The 9015-nt window shown below is 36.6% G+C and overlaps 1 pseudogene; it reads left to right on the top strand.

Moving 5' to 3' along the window:
• Positions 1–270: 270 nt before the first annotated feature.
• On the top strand, positions 271–8656 carry LOC132547319 (solute carrier family 23 member 2-like; annotated as a pseudogene).
• The last annotated feature ends 359 nt before the right edge of the window (positions 8657–9015 follow it).

Below are 9015 nucleotides of genomic sequence, written 5' to 3' on the forward strand. Positions count from 1 at the left end.
CCAGGACATAGACGACTGACTTTTTTAATTGGTAATATTGATTAAGATTAGTTGCAATTTCGAGTATTTCAGAAAAATATTTGGTTGGTACCTTTCGAATTACAACAACAGGAATACAATGGTAAAAATATGAAGAATATAGCTGTGATTCCCTCCAAGCAATCTGCAATGTATCTAAGTCACATTGAAATATTTCGGATGTGTTATCGTTATATATTTTCATGTTTAAATGCAAAATCTGAAATTGATAGGCCAATTTTCCAGCATACCATGATAGCCATATCATCTTCCTTGGCCGTTAGGTCCTTTGTGGCGGACGTCGCATGTGCGAATGACTTACCAGACATTAGAAGGGACTTGCTCAGCTCTACCTTGTTGATGAATGGAGTCACCACTTTCCTGATGGTCACCATGGGAACCAGGTAAGCAATGAGTGACGTCCGCTTAAGCTTAATCGATGCTAATTGTTCAGTAAGTACATTTTTAAATCTGTAAAGCTTACATACGCTTACATAAACGTACATCCAATGTATCTGACATCCAAATAATAAGATCATAGAAGGCTTCTCATATATTTTTTTTGATTTTCAGCCGGCGTCAAAGCATGTTGAATATGAAGTATTCATTTTCATTTGTTGGGGTTTGATTTTAACAATGTTTCGAAAGTTCTCACCTGATTGGAAAATGTAAGGGAATATATGATGTTTACTATGATTATTGATATTGCAGTGATGACACAAATATCCTCTGGCCTACCAGATTTTTGTGACAAAACCTCAATTCCTTGCATCATTCTAAAAAAAAATCAGCAATATCTGAGAGACATAGAAATTAATGTATTTTATCATTTATTTATTTATTTATTTATTTTTGAATTTCAAGATTCAAGTCAAATAAGAATGTGGTATGTAATTATTTGGTAAGAAACAAGCAGGCAAAGCTTTTCTTCCACTGATTTGGTGGTTTACCGTTGCCTGCGGTTTATATAACTAGTCACACTCTGTTTACTTGTATTGAGACTGTACTATGTGATATTCATTTATATAACAAAAACAGTGCCTCATAAGCGTTTGAATCATGTTGCGCCATATTAATTTATAAAATTATATTAACCTGTGTCATCTTTGGATTTTTCTCAGACTGCCATTGTTCCAAGGTGCTACAGCCGATTATGTCATGCCTTTAGTGGCTATACAAATGATCAACCCGGATGCATGTAAACTCCCAGACGGTAAGACCAACCATATGACAGTTGTCATGTTATTAGGTACAGAAGTAATGCTATGACGGAATCAGGTATGACAAAGTACTGAATTTTTACTTTACAGAGATGGTCAGAAGCTCTATTCTCAATGTCAGTATGACAAAGGACGACACTGATCCCAATATCCAAGGCAATATAACAAACCTGCATATCATGGAATTAAAAAGAGAACTTGCCTTTACCAAACTGCGAGAGGTAAGGAAGGAATACATCTTTGGGATTTTAACATTATGGTCCCAGTGGTTTTATTTCGGTATCGTACATGTTATTTGTTATCAATCAAACTACCAAGATATTGCTTCCTTGCTATGTTGTGGTTGTTCTCTGGTTATGATGTAGTTACATATATGCTCACAGGAGATGAACTTTTTTCTGCTAATAGGAGGTTCCTATCTATATAGTACATTATACTAACAATATCACGGAATTACATATAGATATACCATTTGTTCCAGATATCTTAATGTTTTACAGAGACTGATTTTTAGTAAGCTCTGTTATAAAGTCGTTGTAAAGTTGTTTTGGTACATTATATTTCAAATACATATTTATTCGATGATTTGCACTTTACTGGAACAGTTTCAGGGTTGTTTGATCCTGGTGGGAATTATCCACTGTTTAATCGGAATTACCGGTACTGGTATTCTTCTTCGGTTTGTGGGACCCTTCACTGTCGTCCCGGCTATTTTGTTGGCTGGTATTTTTATTTCAAAGGCCACTGCAAAATTTGCCAGAACTGGGTCTTGTCCATTGTGTAAGTGTGAAAAGAGAGTGTGTGTAACAAAGGGGATGCTGGAAATATAATTTTTCAATTAAACGTGGATATCATTTTACCACATGAGTTCATCGTATCCGATACTTTTTTCTGTAATTATCATCCCTTGTTGGGTTGGCATGTTGTTCAAATACTGAACTACTAAACTTCGTCAGTTAAAATGAAATATTCTTGGCGTGTTCAACATTATTGGCTTTGTCATATTACAAGCTCTATAACGTATATAGCTGGAACCATTTCTCCAAATGTGAATCATCCTGTACTTCTTTCATGCAACCTTATAACAGTAGAAGTCTCTATATTACTTCTCATGTATTTTAGCACTGCAGCCACTGCTCTCGTCTTGTCTCTCTATCTCAGCAACAGGAAGATGCCCTGTCCTACTTGGTCGAGGGAAAAAGGATTTCATATCTTCTGGTATCCCCTTCACCAAGTTTTCTCGGTAACTGCAATATCTACTCTGTAACTTTCCTGAAACTAAATGCCATATCTTACATGTATTTGACTCCTCTCTTCATATCGCTTTCTACAAATTTGTAAGTGCATCTGGTCAATACTCTTTTCTCACAGGTCGTTACATATAAAATCATATTGCGCCTATCAAAGGTACAGGAAAAGAATAACAAAGGAAATCTGGCAAGGTCATTGCTTAATCAGATAGAAGATGGGGGAATTTAAAGGGATACTTTTATAGTTTAGAAATTGGAAATTATGCCAATATCACATTTAATTAGATCGAACAAAATGGAACAAGCATGCCAAACAGATTTTTCACGGAGGCTGAGTTGTATCCGATAGTATTCTGATCAATTACGCGAATTCCTTAAGATATAATTAATGCCAAATCGACCAAATTTGAGCGGTGGTCATAATGGTTTAAGGGAAATTATAAGCTTATTTCCTAGTTCGATATGATGTTGCACATGTTTGATGCTCGTTAGTTCCATTGTAAACTTTGTTCTTATTTGTGAACATGACATTATTTAGTTTGATGAATATTTATACTCAACAAAAATAGAAACGCACAAAGTTTTCCCCTGCATTACACCTTTGTTGTAAAGAAATAATGAAATATTTGGCCAGGTATTACATCAAGAATGATTTCCCTTCTCGACAATCTACCCTAAAATCAGTCAAGCGTGACGATGTTATTGTTTGATTGTAATTTCCTTAAGTCCAAATCTCGCAGCATGATCAAGCCAAGCCGGATGTCTCCAAACGAATGATTTCAACGGATGCTCAGCAATATTAATTTTCCACGGTGCATTTTGACGTCGTCATTGACCTTATATCAGGTCACCTCTGACACCACGGAGACGGCAAGTGTGTCTTGACTGGATAAGTAGACATGGCCCGAATAGGTTATGTCTGTATCACTTAGATGGAAGAAAAGTGGTAACTCTCAGACGCGATTGATTCGGTGGGGTTTCTGTATTGGTTTGTTGAGGCTTCTACCATGGAGTAAATCCCCCTTAGCTGTCCTTTAACTAAACATCAATGCCTTTCGATACAGAGACCAGATCCTTCAATCACATATCCTTCCACTTCTCAGACGTCAGATTATAATTAACCAGCAAGACAACGCTCGAAGGCGTTTCGTCAAAGTCTGTCGTGATTTGCTCACGGCAAACAACATTCAACCTCTGGAATGGCACCCATTTAGCCTCGACATGTCTCCCATAGATCATCTGTGGGATGTGCTGGAAAGACGTATTAGTAAACGTCAACACATTCTACCCCCACCCCCAACTAACCGCGCCCAGTTGATCGCAACATTAACACAATAATGAAACAATATTCCCTTAAGGCAACTTGATGTTTTCATGAATTCAATGTATAAGAGAATCCATGCAAGGATTCGTCCAAGAGGTACCCACACCAATTGTCGTTGACACTTTGAGTAACTACTGACGACACGAGTGACGTCACAAAGACTTTTCTTTACAGTATTGTAACGAGTAGACATGTCCCTTCACATTGATATGAAATTTTGTGAAAATTCCCAAAAATATCATAGGCTATTGATTGCAGGATTTAATGGTGCGTTTCTTTTTTTGTTGAGTTTGCATGGCAAGTGCTATAGATGAAGCATTTAATAACCGAAATTAATAATATGTCAATACTTACACGTGTAAAGAAATATCTGCTAATAGGAATGCAAGCTTTTAACATCTTTGTTATAAGTGTTTAAATTGATCATGCTATTGTAAGTACTTGACAATGTCAATAAAATATACGTCAATAAAATGACGCATAAAAGAAAAGCTTATCTTGATCAACCACTGCATTACAGATATTTTTCGTTCATAACCATAGTAGACATGATTTCAGAGTATGCATACTTTTCTGATTTGGTTGCTAAAATTTCCTTAAAGCTGTATTTTAATTAGTCTGTGTTGTGTTTTAGATTCTGATTGGTATACTAGTCGGCTGGAGTTTGTCGGCTGTATTGACGTTGACGGGGATACTTACAGATGATCCGTCCAAGGCAAAGTACATGGCCAGGACGGACGCACAAGCTGATATTGTCACAAAGGCCAACTGGTTCAAAGTTCCCTACCCAAGTATGTAAATATATTTACAAACTAGGATCGTGTTATTTTCGTTTGCTTAGAACAGCTATGCATAAACACATAAGACTATTGTGATTATGAACGATAGAATTGTGATTATAAAGCAAATTCTAAAAACAAATTTCAAAATTCCCGATTGATAAAACTGTGGAAAACAAACCACATTATTTTTGGTAGTTGTTTTCAAATGTTTTGATACGCCTCGTGATATTTGAAATGTTATCACATTTCTACTATAAAAAACAGAAGGGTTAGATGAAAATCTACGAAACGAATAAAAAAAGTTTAAATGCGATGTGATATACCAGTAATACATATACAAATCACAGGATCCTGTAATGATATTTCTGGTGGAGGAGGGTTTGTAAATAGTATATTGAATAATAAAGGGGAAAAACCAAATACCAGAGGGAAAATCCCTAGCCTGAAATGATAAATTACTTACCTGGAAAAACCGACATCGGATATAACAGACTACATCTTTCCAATGTAGCTTTGTCTGTCAGATAAATCCTGTTCAAATAAGGCCGGTATAAATTGGAAATGCTATCAGTACGTATTTAATTCATTTTCAGTTACATATATATAGTATATATAAGTTTCAAATCGTCCGTCAATCATCAAGTTCAAAGATAAACTCAGGATGCTTCATTCAAATTAGATCAGCGCCATGTTTGATCGGTCTAATTTTATTTATTGTCCAATCAAATGCGTCCTTTGAAAAGTAAACTTTTATTGTATGTATCAAAAAATAGACAGTAAAAACGCCTTTGTGAAAATAGGCTGTTGACTTTGCGTGAGGCAAAATTTTCTCCTGTTTGTAGTTTTTATTACGTGTAAAAAAACATACAATTTTATTTTAAAGGTGGGGTTTAAATGGCCTAAGAAGCAAATACGATAGCTTGTTAGAGCTAATGGTAGCCTATGTAGTCGTTTACAAATAGGCATTTAACTCCAAACATGTACATACGCAAGAATATAGCCTTTTTTGTGCCAAAAGTGAAAAAAAACATGTATATTCTTTTGGGGAAATGCTACAGTATCGATTCTATTTTTTAAAGAAAACTAAACTAAACATAACATGAGCATGCTAGATATCATAAATATATAGAATAAGAAGTCACAATTTTGAATACATTTAGAACAGGGGATAAAAATGTGATGGATTTTGAGTAAGAGCATATTCTTTTAAAAGTAAGCGAAATTTTTCTAAAGTCAAAAATACAACTTTCTGTTGGAGTCCATTCGTAAGTATGTGCGAAACCATCTTCAAACAATATCAAATGAATTCCCCAAAACAGTAATCAGGAGTTTTGTTCAGAGTAATTAAAATTGATTGACAATATTGCTATATATCTTTAAAGGAAAAACCAGTAAAGGGGAAAGTCTGTTTTAGATTGAAGTATGTCTATGGGAAATTAGCCTTGTTTGAAATCCCACCTTTGTTTAAATGCATTATAATCTTATCAGTCATTTCGTTTAATGTACGCAGATCAAAATTATATCTCCTGTAGAAATTACTTACGTAATAACTGTATTACCGTTTTAGATCAGTTTGGACCGCCTTCTTTCGACACCGGGGTATTTATTGCTTTCTTCATCGGAACACTTACATCTATCCTCGATTCCATCGGAGATTACTACGCATGTGCAAGGACATGTAACGTGCCTCCGCCGCCCCGCTAAGCCGTTAACAGAGGTATTGCAGTAGAAGGCTTTGGGAGCACTTTGTCAGGAATCTTGGGGTGCGGCCATGCTACCACCACGTATGGCGGCAACATCGGGGCTATTGGTCTAACAAAGGGGAGTATTGAACGTGAAATAGGAAAAGTAAAAGCTTCATTTCGATAGATATCCAAAACCGACGTTTCCTTTAACATAATCGTACTAGTCACGTGATTTTTCAAGTACTTGTTCCGAATATTGTGAATAAAAATTGTTACGAAGGAAAGTCGTGGGCTGAACCAAACCTCAGATCTTTGGGCACTATTACAGTATAGTCTATCAGAGGCTGGTGTAGTCAAGATTCTTAGAAATACATTTTTTTTAAAGTTCGCTATATAGAATTAACAAACCCGGTGTATAGGATGAAACATAACCATTATAACTGAGAAATAACACGTGTTTACTGAAGACCGGAAGTAGATAGGGTTAACACAAGTTCCCTGGTTAGAAACTCATCACTAAACCGACTCCGAATATAGCTAAATTAAAAGACAGTCATAGTGTCACTGGTATACAACTAAATAGAAACACCAGGAAAATTAAGTTCGTTATCTGCTCCACATGGTCTGGAACAGAAGTCTGAAGGACTTTATTGTTTCGTATATATCGTTTCATTGTAAACAAATCACACCATCGGGACAATACCGTTAAGTTGATAAGGTAAATGATTTATTTGGTGCAACGTGGTAGAGTAAGGGCCAAATTTGTCGCCCTTCTATTTGTCGGATCAACTCGAAATAATAGATACTGTATAGCTTTGAGTTCTTATATTTGAAGATGTTTTCATTAATCATTTCAATTTTAAAACCTTCTCACGAATGATGATGTGTAAGAACACCTTCTTGCCATGTGTGTCTCTCCATCCTTACCTTAGTAGATGGATGCCGATATCATTTGTTTTCCTTTTTTCCTTTATAGGTGGCAGGTCGTGACGTCTTACTGTGGACATTGCTCATTTATGTAATATTCGGCCTTGTCGGAAAAGTTTCTGCTGTCTTCATAACCATACCAGTGCCGGTTCTCGGTGGCGCCATGATCGTCATGTATGGAATGTTCAATGGTATCGTTCTTTCTAACATCCAGGTGATATCACTTTCGTCTACTCGGAACCTCGCTATCATCGGAACCTCTCTACTTGTGGGTCTTATGGTCCCCTACTGGTTAGAGACATATCCGGAAGATCTCCAAACAGGCGAGTAACCGACATTCGAAAATACGGTTTCAACTTGACAAGCCCAAATATACATAAAACGTCAACAAAGAAATCAAAACACGTCACAGCTTTAAGTGATAGTTTGGTTCAACATACCATCGCCTCATATGTTTGAAATTCAACCAAATACACACGTCTTAAATTGCCTTATTGCTATCAACGTAGACGACAATGTCATCCATATGTATCCCTGGTAGTGTCAATATCTGACTCGTTCAAATCAAGTACGAAATAATGAACGAGAATAGCGTTTATACTAAGCTTTATCATCGCTTCATATTTTCAATATATAATATTTATTTACTGTAAGATTGTATTTAAAACAATATAACATATACTTTCATAATGTGCATACGAACACTTACTGTTGTATTAGTATCAAATAAATTCTGTACCTAATTTTACAATTAACTTGATCGGTATCACATGAACCGCACTCATGATATCCATAATATTGTTATATTTAATATCTAAATAAGAAACTCTTACTTATCAACAATTATCATTACAGCATTGGTTTCTGTGTTAAGACAAGCATCGTTTTGTAGGTAGTGCCTGTGGCAACAATATGGCAAAGACATTGCTGTCAAACCCTATCTTGTGTGGTGGAGTAGTAGCGGCCTTTCTTGATAACACCGTACCTGGTAAGTCATGTGATCATCGTTATACATGTACACTAACTCTTTCTCCTGCGAATAACACATGGATAATAACAAACGATCATGTGATCAATGTTGTACATATAAACTATATCTTTCTTTTACTATCGTAAATTTAACTGTCGTTACCGCCACCCCAAGAACGTTAGAAAACTATAAAGCATAGCGTTAACTGTAACGTCAATTAGTTTAAATTCCAACTAAAGATAAAACAAAAAGACACTTTAATGTATGTTGACAGGTACAGCGAAAGAAAGAGGTATAACAGCATGGCAGGAGCCGGAGAAAACTGGACAATCCCAGACATACAGTGAGGGATTGGAAGTGTACCTTCCTCTTATACCCGCGCGCTGGCTGTCGTGGAGAGGGATGAAGTACATACCCTTCTGTCAGTATAAAGCTTCGGATGATATAACAAAGACGGACAAATCTACACCAGCGTGCTGAGGGAGATGGGGTGACAACCTCTCTAACACGTACCGACGTCTACTGCAAAGAGCCAATGGGACAACAGAGAGATGAGGGGACAACATCATCAGTGGTGGTCTTCATCTACTACACAGAGATGAATGGGACAGCATCATCAGTGGGGACCATCATCTACTACACAGGGATGAGGTGACAACATCATCAGTGGGGGTCATCATCTACTACACAGACATGAAGAGGACAGCGTCATCAGTGGGTACCATCATCTACTACACAGAGATGAAGGAGACAGCATCATTAGTGTGGGTCATCATCTACTACACAGAGATGAGGTGACAACATCATCAGTGGGGACCATCATCTACTACACAGAGATG

Source organism: Ylistrum balloti, unplaced genomic scaffold, assembly GCF_031769215.1.
Source record: "Ylistrum balloti isolate Yb309-2 unplaced genomic scaffold, AGI_CSIRO_Ybal_v1 Utg369946, whole genome shotgun sequence".
In the NCBI taxonomy this organism is placed as follows: Eukaryota; Metazoa; Mollusca; class Bivalvia; order Pectinida; family Pectinidae; genus Ylistrum; species Ylistrum balloti.